We start from the raw sequence: 18,917 nt of genomic DNA, 5'->3' as shown, positions 1-18,917 counted from the left end.
TCAAAGCAGCTTTATGAAAATTTACCAGCTTTATGAAAATTTAAAGTCTTTTTAATTTGCTAGTGAACTGAAAAAACCCAATTATTTACACATATTTCCTGAAGAAATGTTTGTTTCAGGCTGTAACTTGGTTTAGGTCTTCATTGTTCCAAGAGATTGTAATGGGGTTTATTTTCTGTATTACAAGGAAGTGATATCATACTGAAAATTGTGTAAATTAGAAGGGGGAGTCAAAGTGTCACCAAAATACCTTGTTTCCTTCTTCCTCCTCTGTTACTATGATTTTCCTGCTTCCTCCTCTGTTACTGTGATATGTTTGTGTGTGTGTGTGGGTGCATATTTAAACAAACAAAAGTGTTTTCTTATTTCTTCCCTTGTCCTTTGTCAGCATGTTAACTGAAGTATGACAATACCATCACTTTGAAAAATCAAATTCAGATGGATTACTTTGAGCTCAAAGTATAATTCTAGTTCCTAGCTCTAGTAATATAAACTGGAAGTTTCCAGACTGATGTTTCTGCAGGATAGGACAAATTCTGTCTCTTCATGTTAAACAAACAAACAAAAAATCCAAAAAGTCAGTCTCAAGAATCAGGTCTTAAGAAACAATAGTCTGAGTAGTTAATATACAATCTAGGATTTGAGACTCTGATGAATGGGAGGAGAAGCAGGACAGAAATCTGAAATTCTCCTTTTTTTCTGGAAAAAAAAATGTAGTGGGAAAGGAAATGTGACAAGGTGCATGAAGGAATGGAGTCTAACATCTTGTTTATCTAAATGTCTAGAAAATTTCAATCACAATCATATTCAAAGTATGTGCCTCTTTCCCAAAGCAGCTAATTTTTCCAGGAAAACAAACACAAAGAAATAATCAGCATGACAATTTTATACTCTCATGCAGGAAGTCCACGGTGAGACCTTTGCACAAATTCCCTGAAAAATATTGGTCGAGGGGAGAATGACTATCACTTAAGAGTAATAGTTTTGATGTACCATCTGGAAAAAGAAATTTTGAAAAAAGGAGGAAAAGGACCATGAAAACTCTTCTTGTCACAATAGTTTAAATACAAACTCAATTCTTTCAGTAAGTATATTCACTTTTATTTTCCATGAGGCTGATCCCTACTCCCAGAAATATCTGCTGTACCCCTATGACACCTTACTTGAATCAAGGACAAAAGACTTTTTTCACAAGTGAAAACTGGAGGAACAACCTCTACAGCAACATCAGCAAGAAACTTGAATGTACATTCAAAGAACAAGTTAAAACCCTAATTGTGAAATTCCTGAACTGGCAACTTTGAGATGCAGATCAATCAAAGGCAGGATTGATACGAGGGCAGGTATAGATTCCTCCATCTTCATTCACTGGGCAGTATGTATATATTGCATTTTTCTGCAATTGTTTCCAAGCCCAGAACCCTTATGATTCATTGGCAGAAACTACACTGTGTCAGCTGAAATGGAATCTTTCTCTGCAGGTAGAATCTGAATCATATTTCTCTTAGCAGAAATCTCTCCTTGCATATGTCACAGGTTATTCGGCAACTGTATCCTTAAAAAAAAAAAATTAAAAAATCACTTCTTACTGAGACAGCCACATTTTATTTTCTGGAATTAATAAAAGAATTGTTAGAATGCTAGTAAGTTCTTTCATGTTAGCAGCATCTCAAAATACCTTTGCCTAGATTGATCCTTCACTGATTTCCTCTGACTTATCTGGAAGGCCAAGCGTGTTTCCTGTCACTGGTAGCATTGCTGAAGGAAGAATTTTGAGAAATTCAGGCCAGCTTTCAAAAACTGCATACAGCAAACACATCCAGGTTATATGCTTAACCCTGTAACTCAGAATAGCAAGGAGACAGGTGAGAGACTAAATAAGATTAAGAGATGGCAGCATCAGCTAACCTATTTGTTTGTATATGCTCCTTTTTTTTCAGCAGCCAAACACTACTCCAGAGTTGTCTGCTAAGTATGCAGATATTTTAGATTACAAGCTGGAGGGAGGTGTTCTTTATCAGGGTCCTCTTTTAGAGGTACATGATTTGTGAAGGAGCAGCTGCGGAAGAAAAGGAGCACAAACAAATATGCAAATCAGTACTCCTCATATTTCTCCTTTCTGATTTCTTCTGTTGTGTTACTTGGGAGTCATCACCAACTTCTGTATTTTCATATGGCAAAATCAGAAGCACTGTCAACTTAACTTGATGTTAATGGACTACTGTGAGCATCACAGGTAGCTGTAAGGAGTATATATTTTGACTCATGATTCAAATCTAACCTAGCTTTCATAGTGCCATAGTGATAATATTCTTTGAAAGTTTAATAAGTTATAAGGAGTAAGTAAAATTTATGAAGCGTGATACGGGATTGTTTTTTGCAACATTCATATTTTCCATCCTACACTAAATAAATGGCTATTCATTTGGAAGTGTCAGAAATAACTAAAAGGAGCATGCTTATTTAAGCATCTTCTCATTTCGCACATGTGCAGAGCAATGATTGGTATTTAGTATTTATGAGTCTAGGGATCTCTTACTGTGTTAATGTAGTTGTAGTTCTCATAAATTTGTATCTTTATTACTTAGAACATTTGTATGTTTTGGTGAACACAGTGGTAATGTAATGTGGAAGGCAGTACAGTCCCATTGCTTTATCCCTGAATGAGTGCTGTGATTCTTGTGTGGCCTTCAGCAAACCATTCCTCTTCCTCTGTAGTCTGTTTTTACAGTGGTCCCTGGAAGAGCGGTGCCACGCATTATCTTTGTATTTCTCATTGTTCTGAGAATATCCTCACAGGTCTTACCCACGTCTTTACAGCAGCTGGTTGAAAACTACACTTCTATCAGACCCTGTCACTCTTCTATATTAGACACAACATGTGATAGGAGAGGATAATTAGCAAATAGGATATAGCTACTGTCTAAAGATTAGAGTTTGTGACTTCTAGTTTTACTTCGGATCCAGGCATTCTCTTGGTAATTTACACATAGATATCTGTTTGCACTTCTCAAGGACTCTCAAAAGCTTTGATGGTTCTGGCTGCTACTTGACTGTCCTGTAGAGACATATATAAGGAAACATTTTTTCCCACTGAAAATATGTGAAGGTTGTTCCCTTTCTGTTCTGAGAGTGGTGCATGTCACTCTGAAAGAGGAATGAGGGGTGAGAACCTATTTGCTTTTTATTTCATGTAAAGTCAATTCCATGAATGTTGTCCTTGCAATCTCCCAAGAGTGTCCCTAAAGGTTTGGACTCCTCTTTAAAGGTGGATAATGTTGCCAAGGAACTTTGACATTGCTGATGAATGATTCTACATAAGGGTGAATCATTGATTTATTGTCTGCAGTGTGAGATTGAAATTTGTAAGAATGGAGTATCTATGGACTTTTATAGACTGTTATTTGTAGCCATAGCTTCCTGCTGGCCACTTCTAAAACAGAATAGCTGATGATGTGGAGGGAAAAGGAACAGATAATGTAACTTGCAAATTCTTAAGTACTGAGGAGCTGGAAACTGGTGAGACATCATCAGTCACTTGACCTTCAAGTGAGCAATGGAGGTGTTTGTCGCATAAAATAAAAGCTCTTTGGGAGAGTTCCAGTAGGGAGATGAGTGGGTCAATTTACTGCTTGGCTCCTGTCTGTCTCTGCTATGTTTCTTCATTCTCCACAGCTCCTAATTACACTAGCCAGGCTCAGAGAGAGAGAAGAGTGTCTCTCTCTTGTCTGAAATTGCATATCTAATTCAATGTTAGCCCATTAGATCTGAATTCTGTCTTGGTGATAGGCATTTTATAATCCTCTAATAAAAAAAATGAGAAAAAACCCACAATAAGCCCACCATTATTTCAATTGAGCCAGAAAATGATATTGCCATCATTTACCTTAGTGGTTATGTCTCATTAAGAAAGTTTTATGTTTTTACACTTCTCTTTCTCCTTACTTTTTATTCTAAATTGGTGCATGGAGAGAGGTAAAGGGGTACTTTTTTTAAAAAATAGTGTTTGTAGGCAATTTGAATCTCATCTAACTAATACAAATATTTCTCCCCAATAAATGGGATTTAGTTTTAAAGTATGAAAGATAATCAAAATATATTGCAAGGGTTTCTGATACTGGACTGCTTACAATCAACATCATAATCCACACGTTGTTTACACAGCTCTAGTTAGTGTTTGCAAGATATTCATTGGGATTGATTTGAAAACATTGACTTAAATCCTTAAGACATTTACAATATTTTGGAAAATTAATACATTGTTGTCTTTTAACTCCCTCTAGCAAATAAGCACCGTGGAGCCACTTGCTCACCATCCTTCTGGGGGGAGGAGCACCAGCTCATGGTCAGAGATAAAAAAGGTTTAATAATTAAAACAAATTAAAATACAACAATATACTAATAAATGTAATTAAAATAACAATAATAGTAATAATAATTGTAAGGAAAAGGGAAAAGAGATGGTAATTAAACACAAGAAAAAAAATATACACAATATAAGTGGTCACCGCCTGCTGATCAATGCCCAGCCTGTCCCCCAGTAGAAACTGGCATCTCCCAAACAAGCTGCCCCAGTTTGTACACTGGCCACAACATTCTGTGGAATGGAATATCTTTTTGACCAGTTCAGGTCAGCTGTCCTGGCCATGGTCCCTCACAGCTTCTTGTCTAGCCCCTCCCTAGCAGAGCCTGGGAAACTGAAATGTCCTGGACTTAGGGTGAGCAACTGAAAAAAAAATCAGTCTGTTATCAATATTATTCTCATACTGAATCCAAAGTGCAGCACTGTACTACCTATGAAGAAGAAAATTAGCTCTATAGCACAGGAAACCAGAACATACACAAAGGAATTTTATGCCACAAGAAGTTTATAAGCAGAAATATGGATGACATCCATCGAATCAATTTTTACTACTCATACACTCTTAGTGACATTCATGATAATATGAGAAGATGTTTTCAAGTGTGTTCATGTTTTGGAAGTGGATTCTTCTACATTTAACTTTTTCTTCAATACAGTTGTCTTTAGTAATGAGATTATTGGAAGGAGCTAAAAGCATTTCTGTGCCTTTAAGAGCAACATAAGGAAAAGATTTTTGGAGAATGCGTTTCCCAAGAGTAGAACATAAAAAGCATAGACAAGGGAAGGATGCTGAACTGACTTCCCTTATTATACAACTAAGTGAATTTATCATACCTTAAAACAAATGGAAATATAGAATGGAACCTCAATCATGCTTGTCCTCACAAATTCCTCTCCTGACCACTAAAGCATGTCCGTGTACATTCTGATTTCACAAACACTTTTCCCATAGGTGTTTTTTGGTGTGATTCCACAGAGATGGTTGGCAATGTCAGGACATGCATGCCTGTCCTGCACATGCCCTGTAGACATATCTGTCCAGAAAAAGTATCCTTGAGATCTAGAATGCTGAGAAGTGTCCTTGGTCCCATAAAACTAATTTCCCAACAAGCCAATTACTGGAGTAAGAATTTTTCAAGACAGTTATTGTATCAATGCACATGTAGGAATAAGAGTTTTGCTGAAGAAAGAGCAGAATAAAGACTAAAAGGAAGCTGAAGCACATAATTAAAAAAAAATAAATTCTTTCAGCTATGGATTGTAGTATCACATCAGGTGTTAACCAATGCTGCAAAAACACTACATATTCCTGGTCTCCTACTAAGATTAAATATTCTTAATTTCAAAAAAAAGCTAAATGAAACTGAATAAAGCATTACATTTCAAATAATGTGTATCTGATGTTATCTCTTCAGCTATACAACTTTCTCAGCCTAAAAGTTCTGTAGTGTGATTTATACACATGCCAAATACTGAGCAAGTTTAAGGTATACTCTGGTTACTTTGCAGTACAAAGGAAGCACAGTACTTGCCTACTCAGTAGTTTTGCCAATCCTTTTCTAAATACCTTGCATTATCAGATCAGGGTAGATGCAAATTTAATTGAAAAGGAGGAGCTGAGTAGCTGCTACTACTGGCTAATGGGCCAGTGAAGTGTGCAGAGAGAGTTCTTGCATTTCTGACTGCAAATCTAGGTGGAGATAAAGGTTTTGGCATCCTACAGAGTGTGCACATTGATTCTGTTGAGCAGGAATGAGCTCTGTCTGTTGTTCTTCATCATCTCTGATATATCAGCATGCCCTATTGCAGGACTACAAAGAACTTGACACCTGCTGGGGAATGCCAGTGTCCATGTTTCTCCACAGAAACACCCAAGTGCCATATGCCAGGTGCTCAGGGGTGCCAATTGCTGGACCAATTGGTGCCAAAGCCTGGACCAATTGCTTCTATGCCTCTGACTGCACTGTTACATTCCTAGAAATCATAGAGGAAAGCAGTGAATTGGTAGCAATATTGTGGGCAGAGCAAAGCCCCAGGACACTAAGCAAAAGCTGTGTTCATATCTAGTTTAAAATTTATCTTGCTTATTTCCATGAGATATCAAAGGTGGTATCCAGATAGTTTTAATAGATAATTAAGGAAATGGCCTAAGTCTACCAGAACTTGATATATTGTCAAACAAATTGCCTTACTACTCATTATTTTTGCATCCTTTGTTATCTTCTTCTATGCAGTGCTGGAACATTTATTTCCACTGAGAAATGTAATTTTACTATAATCAAAGTAATATACTTGTCCACTTTGGTGCTCAAAGCAATTGGGAAGAAAGCTTAAAACTTTATTATTTCCTTGATTCATTTGAATAAAGTCAAAAAGCTTTATTTTAATGAAGTGGAAATATGCTTTCTGACTTGGGGTTTGATTTGAATATTGTAGGGAAATGTGTGGCTTAAGTAGGTATGCTGGATTAAATGTTAAGTGCATTACCATATTTTACATAAGGATATAGAGAGTTGCTTGAAAGACTTGATGGGACAATATTCTATTGTTTAAGGCACTCAAAATTAAAATGCTTCACAAAGTCATGTTGATGCCACCAAGAATTCTTTTTAGAAAATTTACAATGATATTGTAATGTTTAATTTTTACATATCTGCATTGAGGTATTTGACAGTCTTCATTTAGAAATTTTGGATCTGATTCTTATTATTTTTGTATCCTTAATAATACAGTAATATTTCTTAAACTGTGTTAAAACTAAAACATCCATAGAGAGTGAAAATTTGTTTAGTTGTGGGTTTTTTCAGGTTCTGTTCAAAATAAAAAACCACTCATGTTAACACCTTTTCAAATATATTTTTACCCTGGTCTGTTCTATTTTCTGTTTCACTGAATAAAAATAACTGTTATTATTGAATTTAAAATAATGTATCATTGCTAAATTAAGGATTTTAATTAAAAGAATGTCCCATTTCAGTGAAAGTCTTTCTCTTTGAAGGAAGGTTTTTGTTTTGGACTTTTATGGGTTTATTTTTTTATCTGTGATCATGACATCTTCTTTAGTTTCTATGTGCAGATTTTCTGTGAAAAAGGAATTCAATTTTTTGACCAGCCTTGTAACTGCTGGTAGTATGTGGACATATGCTTTGCAGATACATAAAAATAGCATTTTTCATTTGTTACCATTTTATTGTTTTGTCCCAAATAACATGTTGCCATGTCAACATCCTGTCAGGTCCAATGGCAACAACTGGGTGCAGCATAACACACAATACATGAGGACAAGGTGTAGAAGGAGCGATTAAAATCTGCACTATTCTGTTTTGAGGCAGCTACCCACACACTGTTATTTCTGGTAACAAATGTCAGAAGTGCTTACAGCCCAGCCAGCTCAGAGATTGGTGGGTGCTTCTTATTCTCTGTGACTGAAACCAATTTGGGATCATTGTCTGTTTTCACAGTCCTCCTTTCATTTCAGAGGGACAACACAAAATGCCTGCATTCAGTGGGTGCCTCCTTCTCTGGAGTGCAGGTGGTGAGACCAGGCTGCCCAGGCACTCTCCCACGAGGAATTCTGCTGGAGCTGCACAAAGCACTTTGTGAGTGACTTGGGAAGAAATTTTTCTGGAATAACTTGAGCAGTGTTTGCCTTCCTTCATTTTATATAGAAAGCTCACGCTTCCTCGGATACCTTTCCTAGCACTGAAAACTAAAGCAAACTTGCTTTGCAACGTAACACATTCTAACCTCTCAAGCTGCTGCTAAAGTCACACATTTTCTACGTTTTCTGACCTGGCCCGCAATATTTTCCATGATTTTTCTTGCTTTTGAAGTGCATTTAAATAATTGACTAGTCAGAGTAACCTATTCAAATCTTGTATCAGTATTATTTTGGCCGATATAATTAATTCAAAGGAAAACAGATCCCTCATCCTTAGTTCCTAGGAAACCTTTTCTGGTAATTCATATTGACAGCAGTGAGTTGTGACATTTATCGGTGAGGTGAAGCTGACCAGCTGCAGGGCTCCTGACTGATTTACTCAGCCAACAAGCTGCTCATGATTCCAGCCAAGTATTGACTTTCCTTTCCCTTCCCTCCCCTCTAGTTAGAAAGAAAATACAGAGGCATTTTTTATTGCTACATTTTTATTTTTACCACTCATTGAAAGCTAGAATATGGACCACCTACTATATCCTCCCTCTAAAATTTAATTTCTTAATGCAAAAAAGATTTTAATATTTTTCAAGGAAAGAAAATTAGCCTTGAATCTAAACTAGGTGAAATATAAAATAAACTAGCAGATTTGATCTAATGTTATTTGATCTAACGTGAAGAATCACTTACTTCAATAGCAATGAGCTTCAGTCTCATAAACAACCTGTCTGCAATCAAATGACCTTTGTGATGAAAAAAACTAAAAATTCAAACTTAGCTCATTTTCACTCTTCAAGCTCAAAAGCAAAAGCAAAATGTTCTAGATTTTGTATTTTTAAGGCTTAGATACCAATAGAAGTCAAGGATAGAGAATTTTCTGTATTTCTCTAGTTCCTCTCACTTTTCAAGTCCCTTTTTCGACTAACCCTGAGCCACAGCTAAACTTAAGGAAAGCATGAGTATTTCTAGAACTGACATTTTCAAGCACCAGTGAATTACTGAATCACTCATTCTTGGCACAGATACATTATATCCATAATTGTTCTGCTTGAGGAGGTGACATTTCCAGAAATGGCAGTTCAGCGTGACAAAGGACAGAACACTGCTGGGAAGAGAAGTGAAAGGTGACAAGACCATGCAGCTGCCAAGGAACAGGCGCTCTTCCGTACACCAGCACTGGGTGTAACCAAGTTCAAGCGTTGTAGTGTTGATGGACAGTCAAGCCAACCTCCATTGCTAATGCTCTCATCTGGTTTCTGCAATACGGACTGCATGGAATTAACACAAAGGCCAGTACTGAAGCCTTTACACCTGATGAAAGGTCTCCAGAGTGACTGCTGAGAAGAGCATAGAGAACAGATAGGTAAAACAGGTGACAAAAAGGGGAGGGCAAAGTGGCTCAGAAAAGAACAGTCAGAAGGGGACTTCTGACGGATCAGGAAATTAAGTTGTCATCATTGTAGCAAGGACTGTGGGACAGATAAAATGGCCACTGGCACAAATGCTCTCACTTTGTGATGACTGGAACTGAAATATAATTTACAGAAACTTCAGTATTTGTGCTAAAGCTATTAAACCAGTTATTGCACTATGGATCACCACACTCAAAGTAATCCCAAAAGTTAATCCATAGATATTAAGCATGTGCAACTCCATATGTCGCACATACCATCCTGATTGTTACATACACTCATAGAAACTAAAAGACGTGTGTACCTAAACCATTCCCTCCTGTGTAAAGAAGTTATGTATTAAGATGCTCGTATATTCGACGCAGCTATGTTTGAAGAATGAGTGTATTTCTACAGAAGCACTTGGGAAAAGAGCACGTTTTCAATCTGTCCTTAGAGCAAGTCCTTTAACAAGAAAATATATAAAGTTGCCTGTTTGAAGTGCTGTGGCTTCTTCAAATGTAGCTGTGAAAAACGCCTTTTGTCATTCCTCCCCAGTGCATTGTGTTGTGACAAGACAGTCATGTTACATAACATGATGGGACTGATACCAAATAGCATGTGAAAGATTTGATCTCTTTCCCTTTTAGTACGAGTATCCTGAGCTGTGAGTGGCTGGACTTTGGAGGGTCTTTTTTTCTCTTTAATGAGAGGGAACAAAGGAATACTCCGTTTGAAAGTCCTTTCAAAAGAGCTGCCATTAGAAATTTTGCTAATTTTGCTAATATTTTCTTTACATCTATTAGCTGAAAACCATCTTCATCTTTAAAATATGCACATTGTTTCTGGCTCCCTCTTTCCACTGTCTCATCAAGAGCAGATTTTTATTAGGGGCTATAAAACAGGCTTTGAGAAACTTAAGCATGTAATCCTCTATGGCTCATGGCAACACATGGTGAGGTGCATTCTGCACTGTCAGTGACACACTGGCTTGACCCATTTACTTCTCAGTGCTGACAGCAGCAGGGGAGAAGGAGGAAGGAGGGCACTGAGAAGTCACTAGGAGAGGGAGGGACCAGCAGGGATGTAGGAGGCTGAAAAGAGGAGCTCTTTCCCTCTCCCACTATATATTTTTGAAACTGTTGCCATTTTGGACTTCCCGAATCCAGTGTGTTGGGAAAGTTGCATCTTTTCAGAAATATACTGAGGAGTTGTTTCCCCTGCTATAGATTAAACCACCACAATGTAATCCAAAAACAGTGTAATCCAACTGCTCTTAATAGAGTTATCCCAGAGATAGCATTGGCCTGTCAGTGTAATTGCTGTGGGTTAAATGGCCTCCAAAACCAGGTTAACTGGAGATTTACTGTGTAACAAACAGGTTTTTGCAATGAAGAATTTGAAAAATTAAACAGACTAGTCTTTCAGTTAAAGACTTCCAACCAATAAACCCAACCCCAAATCTTCACTGCATTTTACTGACCTGCCTGAAACTGTTTTCATACTCGGAGGACAGCAGAAGCAGCTGGGAGAATACTCTAGAAAAAAGAAAACAATGGAAATTAAAAAACATTGGGCAAAAATTCATGAAACTTTGCAGTCATATTATGTTTATATTTAATAAGTGCATAAACAATGTTCTATTGATGATTGAAATTGTACAGTACAATGATAGTATTTGCAAAACTCTCCCTGGAACTTTACCAACCATAATCCAAACCATGACAATGCCACTGATTACATGTTAATACTATTAATGACACACATTTTTAGTCACAGACTTCAACATGAGCAAACACAGCTTTTAAGAAGTACTTATCAAAGGGAAAATGAAATAACTCCAAACATTCAACTTAATGTCAAATATGTCAGTATGTCAACTTCCTAACAGGATTGTTTCTAAAATGAGAGATTGTGAATTGACAAGTTAATAGACACGTGCTTTCATTACTACATTTTCCACAACTCTAGAAAGTGAGGTCATGTTTACTTTTGCTATCACCAAAACTCATAAGATAGACTATAGGATGATATCAGGGCCCCAAAATACATTGTTGTAGGAGGACTGGGATTATTTTCCTGGATCAATCCAAGATCTCTTCTAGAGCTATGTCCTGCTCCTGATAAAACTCAAGAATTTATGAAACACAAGACTGTTAAGAGACATCATGGTCTATGTTTCCAAGTATTTTAGTGAGACAGTGTTTATAAATTCTAATTTCTCTAGGGAAGCGGTCTTTATAGCATGCTGTAAAAATCTGATTTTACAATTCTTAGAGAAATGCCTTTGCCTGAATTAAGGTGCAAACAAGGCTATATGCTGAAGTCAATAGTATGGATTTTATTTTACAAATAATGTGAGGTAGAGAGAGATAGAAACAAATAGAAAACAGAGAGCAGGGACAGAAATAGAGTGTCAGAGAGTGAGATTGAGAGAAAATATTCCACCACCCTTGGATCCTAATGGCATCCTGCTGATCCTCTTCTTCTGGCCTTCTCAATGGCAAGGATACCAGTGTTGCTCAAAACCTCACATTTATACATTTTAGCAAACAAATGAATCAATGCTCATTGGTTATCACTTCTCTTATCCTACTGTTTAAATGATTCCCTCACTTCCAATGCTAATCAGTCCCATGCTCAGTCTTCTTCCTCTTTTGAGTTGGGCCTCACATCTGTGGGCTACAGCTTCCTCCTGCCAGACCCAGACAGGGCTAATTTTCAGCACAGCTGCTGAGTTGCCTTTCCCTGCCAGTACATACTTCTCCTCCAGTTTTGTTTAACTGTACTTAAACCTGAGATAATTGGACAACAGAACCACCTTTATCTTATCTCAAGTCAGGTGGCTTAACTCACATCCAAATTCTCGGAATCCAGGAGGCATATTCAGGCAGGGGGTAGAGGGAGCAGATCTACAGTTGCTTCTTTGCATTGTTTGCTACAGTCCCTCTTTGATCTTGACAGCATTTGAGGCAATTAAATCTCTTACACATGTGCTAACAATTCTTCAGATTTTCAACAGTGTATTTGCATAGTGTGACATCTCATTTATTGCTCAGCAGTCCTGCCTATACCTCACTCCTATCTCAGCTTACTGGTGATTCAAATAATGATGAATGCATATGTCTGCTTTAAAGACAGGCCATCCAAACAATGTAAGCCTCCACTCTCTTTTAGTATTCTGTCTGGGAACAGCACATTTAGCCCTCTGGTACAACCCTTTTCAAAATGCCTTCAACATTATGTAAGTCTTACTCCTGGACTGAAGATTAGGAGCCAATATTGGCCCTATGTCCATGGCTTTCCACTCTTTTGAGGATTTAGTCTATTTATCAAGGCTGTAGGGATCCATTAGTCATTCACTGTCCAAGTAATATAAAGTGTACCTGAACACTGAAATCAAACTGAGAATTAATGGTAATCATGACATATAAGCATTGTCTACATAGCCTAGAAACTGAAAGAGTGCAGGTTTATAAACTGTGTTGGTTAAGTATGTAAATGTTGTAAAATCATTCCTATTCTCTGTGTGTATCAGCTCATTCAAGAATTAGAGAACTTCCCTTTTTGGACAGTGACAAATGAAAAGCTGCTTCTTGTGAGGAGAAACTGGAAAGGACCAAAGTTTTTGTAGATTCAAATGATCTGCAGGATCAAACAGGCTTGAGTTTCCCTAATCTCTTTGGTTGAAGATTAACTAAAGGCCAATTGTGTACCTATTTGGAAGCTGTGTATTTATTCAGAATATTAACTGAGTCTTAAGACAGGAAGAATAAAGAGTGCCTTCATTCAAAGATAATAAACCTCAGCTGTTCAATATTCATATCACTTAACAAAATTAGAATTATATAGCAGAACCTTGACTGATTGTGAAGTGAAGGAATTACATGGCCAAAATGGAGTTCCAAAGCAGGATGCTGGAGAGGATGACTGAGTTAGAACGTAAATATTACAAAGAGAAACAATTACATTGCAGTGTTTCCCAGACATTATAATTTATGACTTTGATTCAATTAAAATAATTTCAGAGCATTCTTAGTGCAAAGAAGAGCACTCAAACCCAGCAAAGCCATGAAAATTGACTTCACAGATGGCTGGTTTGTTCTATAAGGAAGCAGGAGGTTTACAGAAAACTTTAAAAATACCCTCCCGATAAGTCAAAATTTGAAGTGTTGATAACAAGGTGAAGAGGACAATCATACAAATTAGTTCCAGGAAGATGGCTTGAGAAAACAATCACTCATTAAAATCACTTGTTTTTTCTCAGAGACTCAACAACAAATTAGTTCTTCTGCAGAAAACACATTTTGGAACTAGGGATAGAGTCATCATGGCTTCCTGCCCAATACATCACATTTAAGATACTGAAGATACTGAAGACCAGATTCAGGCCACGTGTTTACACAGATAACAAGTAAATAAAGATGAGGCCTTAGAGATTGCAATCTATTTTGGAGAAAGAACAAATAATCTGCTGAAAATTTTGCAGATGTAAACTTAAATCATTATGAAATTTTTATTCTCCCTCTCTTCCCAGTTTGTTACATTTCTTTTTGCTTAACTTCCCATGTATAAGAGATCTGCACTTGAATTACCATCTTAGTTTTTGTTATTGTTCTTTGTGACTTTCCAGGATGATTATAAGTTACCAAAGGCAAACTACAATTGCAAGTTTTTTACCATCAATGCTTAAACATTCAGTTTGCATAAAGAAAAGATTCTTATGTCTGTAAATGTATTGTTCACATTGCTATAAAGGACATCCCATATACGACACTTATCTGCCATAATGCCAGAAGAGCACTGTGTCACTAAGTTGCTCACACCTCACTTTAACTATTGAATCAGGTGCAAGGCAGGTTGCCATTTATAGTGTTTAATATGTTTCCTGTAAATGTGCAGGAAATATTTGTTTGAAGTTCTGAAGGAAGTAGTATTGATGTTCACAGAGATGCAACAAACTACTTGATGAAAGAAATCATTTTCAAGAAAGAGTCCTATGGGAGAAAGAGAGCCTGTTTATTTACACAAAGATCAAAGAAACTTTCATATGAATTGATGCTAAATATTTAGTACTTGAGTGACTAGTAAAGAACCCTCTAAACTTCTAAAGGAAAGAATAAAAACGGGAGACAAATCCTGATATAGAAATATATACATAGGCTCTCTGTGGGCAAAATCTTTTTTTATTATTTGCATTACAGTAGTATCTAGGGTCCAACTTGAGATCAGACCTACTCTGTCATACTGTATGTAAATACTCAGCAAAATACAGTCTTTTTTCCTGCCAAGCTCACCAGGAAAACAGGCAAAGTTCAGGAAGGAGGACAAATTCTGATTCAATTTGTGTTAATTTCCCATATAACTTCAAAAAAAGACGTACATTAAATAAAATTAAATAAAACTGTCATTAAATTACTCCAAGCAATGGAAATTGCATAATGCGCTTGTCAGGAAAACCAAATATAAACAAAAGGCCCCATACACTAACTGCTCCGGATTAAAACTTTCCTTAGGTTTTCTATCTATATTCTCATTTTCTTATTCATCCAAATAAAGTTTAACTACAGAAAACAAAATCAAAGCTGAGTTTTCCTTACACAATTACAGAAGATATTCAGACACAGACTGCTCAAACACAAAAATTGTATGAAAAATGAATAGTGCAGAAATAGACACCCATCGACCAAAGAAAACTATCTCTTTGGGTTGCCAGCAGCCTCAGTCTCACCTAAAATAGCTGCCTCTAGCTGGCAGAAATCTGTCTCCCTCCTTAAAGGTGAATCCTGAGGTTTCAGGTGGAACTGTGCCAAAACGATTAATATATCTGAGTGCCAGGATTTCTGCACCTAGGGAGGTGGCAGGCTGCAAAATAGGTCAGTGGCATGTATTTCCCGTAGTTCACCACCTTCTTTCCAGCCTCTAGCTGCAGATCCCTAACCCTGAAAGACCTTCCTCTAGAAATCAGCACAGTACTAACGCACATCTGTGACTCTGGGACCATGGTTAATCTGGAGCTAAGCTAAATTCACACTTCCCCAAATCAGAAAAGTTTTGTCCTCCTATGTGTAACGTGCTACTTTCCACTGTATGGTCCTGAATAGTCCTCATTTCTGCAATACTTTTCCCAATAGCACATTAAGTGTGCCTTTACCATCTGTCACATGTGGTTTGTTCTCTCTCTTGTTCTTTATTACCACCAATATAAAATAAAATATAAAGAGTAGGAAGAGTAGGGTTATTGGCTGCAAGGAGTAAATAAAGTGAAAAATTGATGACAATCTGTAACAGGCATTTATGAAGAAATCTTATTTGTTTTCTATTCCTTCGTATATTCAAAGCAGATTCTTCAAGCTACAGTTATTGGTATGGTATTCATTACTCTTTCTATCTCCTCAAAGAGGAATTATGTTATTTTAAACTTAAACAGTGAAGATTTTTCTCTCTGTGTGAAGGTTTGCAATAAATACAGTATAATACAAACTAGACTGCCTCAAAAAAACCCAAAAAGGTGCCATTGTTTTAAATTCCTGACAATGGGAAACCAGTAAAACATTTAAAACAAAATCCACTATGTACTAAGCCTTGTGGACAATTTCAGGCACTGAACTATATTGAGCTCAGGAGAATTGACTCCCTTCTTTTCAGTGCCTGATGGAGGTCATGTGCTCCTTGGTTCCAGAAGCTGTAGATTTGTGAAGTGTCTGCATTAATTTTCTGACCTCTGATGGGCTCATTTGCCTGTCATGGCACAGCTGGTCCCAGTTGGGTACCTTGACCACATAAGTCTAAAAAAGTCTGGGCCCTGAAGTTCTAGTCCAACCTCCTTGCCATGAGCAGAAACACAAAGAATTTTCCATATCTTCTCATGAGAGCTCGGAGCCACTGATATCAGGAAGATTTCCTTGAAATTAATCAATTTTTCTTCTTTTCAATTTAGTCTTATTTTGTTGGAAAACATTTCACTTTCTGTAACCTAGCCTAAAGTTTTTCTAATCAGAAGTTCAGTTACAGATATTAGACTTCCTTGGAACGTTTCAAAATTTTGGGGGTTTTGTTGTTGTTGTTGTGGTTGTTTTTTAATAGCAGTTTATTGATACTAAAATGTTTCACAAAATTGTATAGATTTCAACGTCAGTTTTGATGACATGCCTTTTGAGGTCACAGATTAAATCTGTGGCAACCCTAAAAAAGCATATACAGAGAGAAAGAAATATTAAAAAACTAGTCTTTTCACTGCACAAACGCTTGTGCCTTTTTGGAAGATATTTATTGTCCATATTTTAAACTAAAATTACAATAATATTTTTAACTGATGCAATAAAACCATGTTGTCAATTCTCAGTCAACCATTATATGTGTATATTAGGACAATGTAATTGTGTCTTCAATTTGTTTTTCATCGGAAATACATACCTAACAGGACACATTCTAATGGTCTGTCTCCTCTGGTTTTGTTACAATTCAATATTTTCATTAATGATCTAAAAGGAACAGATATTTAACAGATAATTTAACAGATACCATTTCTTGGGAGAGACCAAAAGAATGTAAGAGGACAAGGACAGAATTCAAGATGATCTTAAAAAATCAGAGATTATGGACAGAAAATATTACAAGATTTAGTAATGGTGAAAGCAAGATCCCATACTTAGTCATGATTAACTACATAAATGCAGGAAGAGGAATAATGGTCTATGAACAGGTTTTTTTAAAAATAAATGAAGGATTGAAAAGGGTCACAAAGTAAGCATGAGTCAACAGTGTCATGCTGTTGTGAAAAAAGCAAATGCCTCAGAATCTGTACAGCAGGATGTATAAGAAAGACTATGACTGGAAGGAAATGTGAAGTAATCCCTCTGCTTTGTTCAATGTTTTATTCAACACTATGGCCTTAAACAGAATATTGTGTCTAGTCCTGGACAGTACACTTCAATAAACTCATAGATCAATGCGGAGAGTCTAGCAAAAAACAAAGAAAAAAAAAAGATCAGAGCTTTAAAAACATGGCTTATATGCAAAGACTGAAGGAAATGAGTAGTTTAATTCAGAGTAGAGAAGACCAAAGAATGGAGTTTGCTTTAAATAACAGTTAAACAAACAAAAAGGATGAGATGATTTCTTGAAGTTCTTTTCTTGTCCTAGGATTTCATGATTCCTGTCTGCTGAAGTAAATAAAATGTAATTTTGTGGAGCAGAGACGTCAGCTAGAAATACATAATACCACCAAAATTAAAAACAGAGATATCTTTAAATTTCTCAAACTCTTATTATAGGAACTTGGAGAGAGAAAAGAGTGTAGCTGAGTCAGAAAAATACATCATCATTAATAGCAGCAAAGAGTCTGTGTAATTCACTGGATAAGAGCTTAAAGTCTACTTGTAACACGCCATCTATAACTTACTCCCACTCCAGAATTCATAGAATTAATCATAGAATGGTTTGGGTTGGAAAGGACCTTAAAGATCATTGTGTTCCACCTCCCTGCCATGGACATGGACACCTTTCAGTGTGCCAGGCTGCTCAGAGCTCCATCCAACCAGGCCTTGAAGACATCAAAGAATGGGACATCCACCACTTCCCCATCATTGCAAAAGTGTCTTGAGATTTTTAATAACCATTTTGCAATCAAGCTAAAAGCAATTCAAGATATAGCTTCTATTCAAGTATAATAGTCAAAGAGATGTATTAGATAGTATAGGAATTTAAATTTCTCTGTCTATAAAATAACCACTTTGGGGATTTTTTTTTGTAAGCACAAAATCAGAAGTAAATATTAGACCCTCTAAAAAAGTCTTGAGTGATCATGTGCTGTACTTCTTAACACAGATATCTCTATCCTTAAATCAGTTCTTTATTATAATCCCCAAGTGGAAAAAGTGAATTGGTAAGGAAGTTTCAGAATTAAGTACTGAAAAATGTGGTGGTAAAAAATCACTGCAAAATGAGAAGTTTACACAATATAGGTCCTAAATACAGTTAATTTTCACTTCTACAGTGAATACAATTTCTGTGAATCCCAAAGGAAACAATATTCATTTTGTTTCATCCTGGAGGAAGGAGCTGCCTTAAAGGAAAACTGCTGAGAACACAAAGCAGTGACACAAGGTTTGAGATGTTCTGTAGAAGCAACATACAGAGACTGCACCATTCATCAAGCTGCACATATTGTTCCTTTGCAAAGAGTGCTTTTTTCCCCAGTTGCCAAAGGGTTGAAGAAGATAATTTAGTTCAAGTGATGTGAGCCCCTGTGGAAGTACTGGACTGGACAGTACTTGCTAGGACTTCCAGGCAAAAGAAGATGATACAGACAACTAAGAACAGCAAGGAGAGCATAAAACTAGAATATCCTGGAAGTTGTGGTCTTTTGTCTCCTCACCCAAAGAGCTACAATGAACTGAAATTATGATACTCAGAAAATTCCCTGTAATCTTTCCTGTTCCCAGCTTCATTCCTGAAGCATGAAGACTGAGGACCAATGTTCCTTTTTCTACACTGTAGGTGGGAC

General features: G+C 36.7%; 1 long non-coding RNA gene across 5 annotated transcripts in view; it reads right to left on the bottom strand.

The window, feature by feature from the left end:
* Positions 1 to 18,917, bottom strand: part of LOC148225412 (uncharacterized) — a 91,367-nt gene that overhangs the window by 35,477 nt on the left and 36,973 nt on the right. For 4 of the 5 annotated variants that reach the window (XR_015807201.1, XR_015807203.1, XR_015807202.1 and 1 more), the window contains exon 3: positions 10,893 to 10,947. This is a non-coding gene — a long non-coding RNA (uncharacterized LOC148225412). Of the gene's footprint in view, positions 1 to 1,121; positions 1,556 to 10,892; positions 10,948 to 18,917 lie in introns of those variants that run through there. The other variant, XR_015807206.1, reaches the window with a different exon arrangement.

Source organism: Sturnus vulgaris, chromosome 1, assembly GCF_052056855.1.
Source record: "Sturnus vulgaris isolate bStuVul1 chromosome 1, bStuVul1.hap1, whole genome shotgun sequence".
In the NCBI taxonomy this organism is placed as follows: domain Eukaryota; kingdom Metazoa; phylum Chordata; class Aves; order Passeriformes; family Sturnidae; genus Sturnus; species Sturnus vulgaris.
This window is presented reverse-complemented; position numbering and strand designations above follow the sequence as displayed.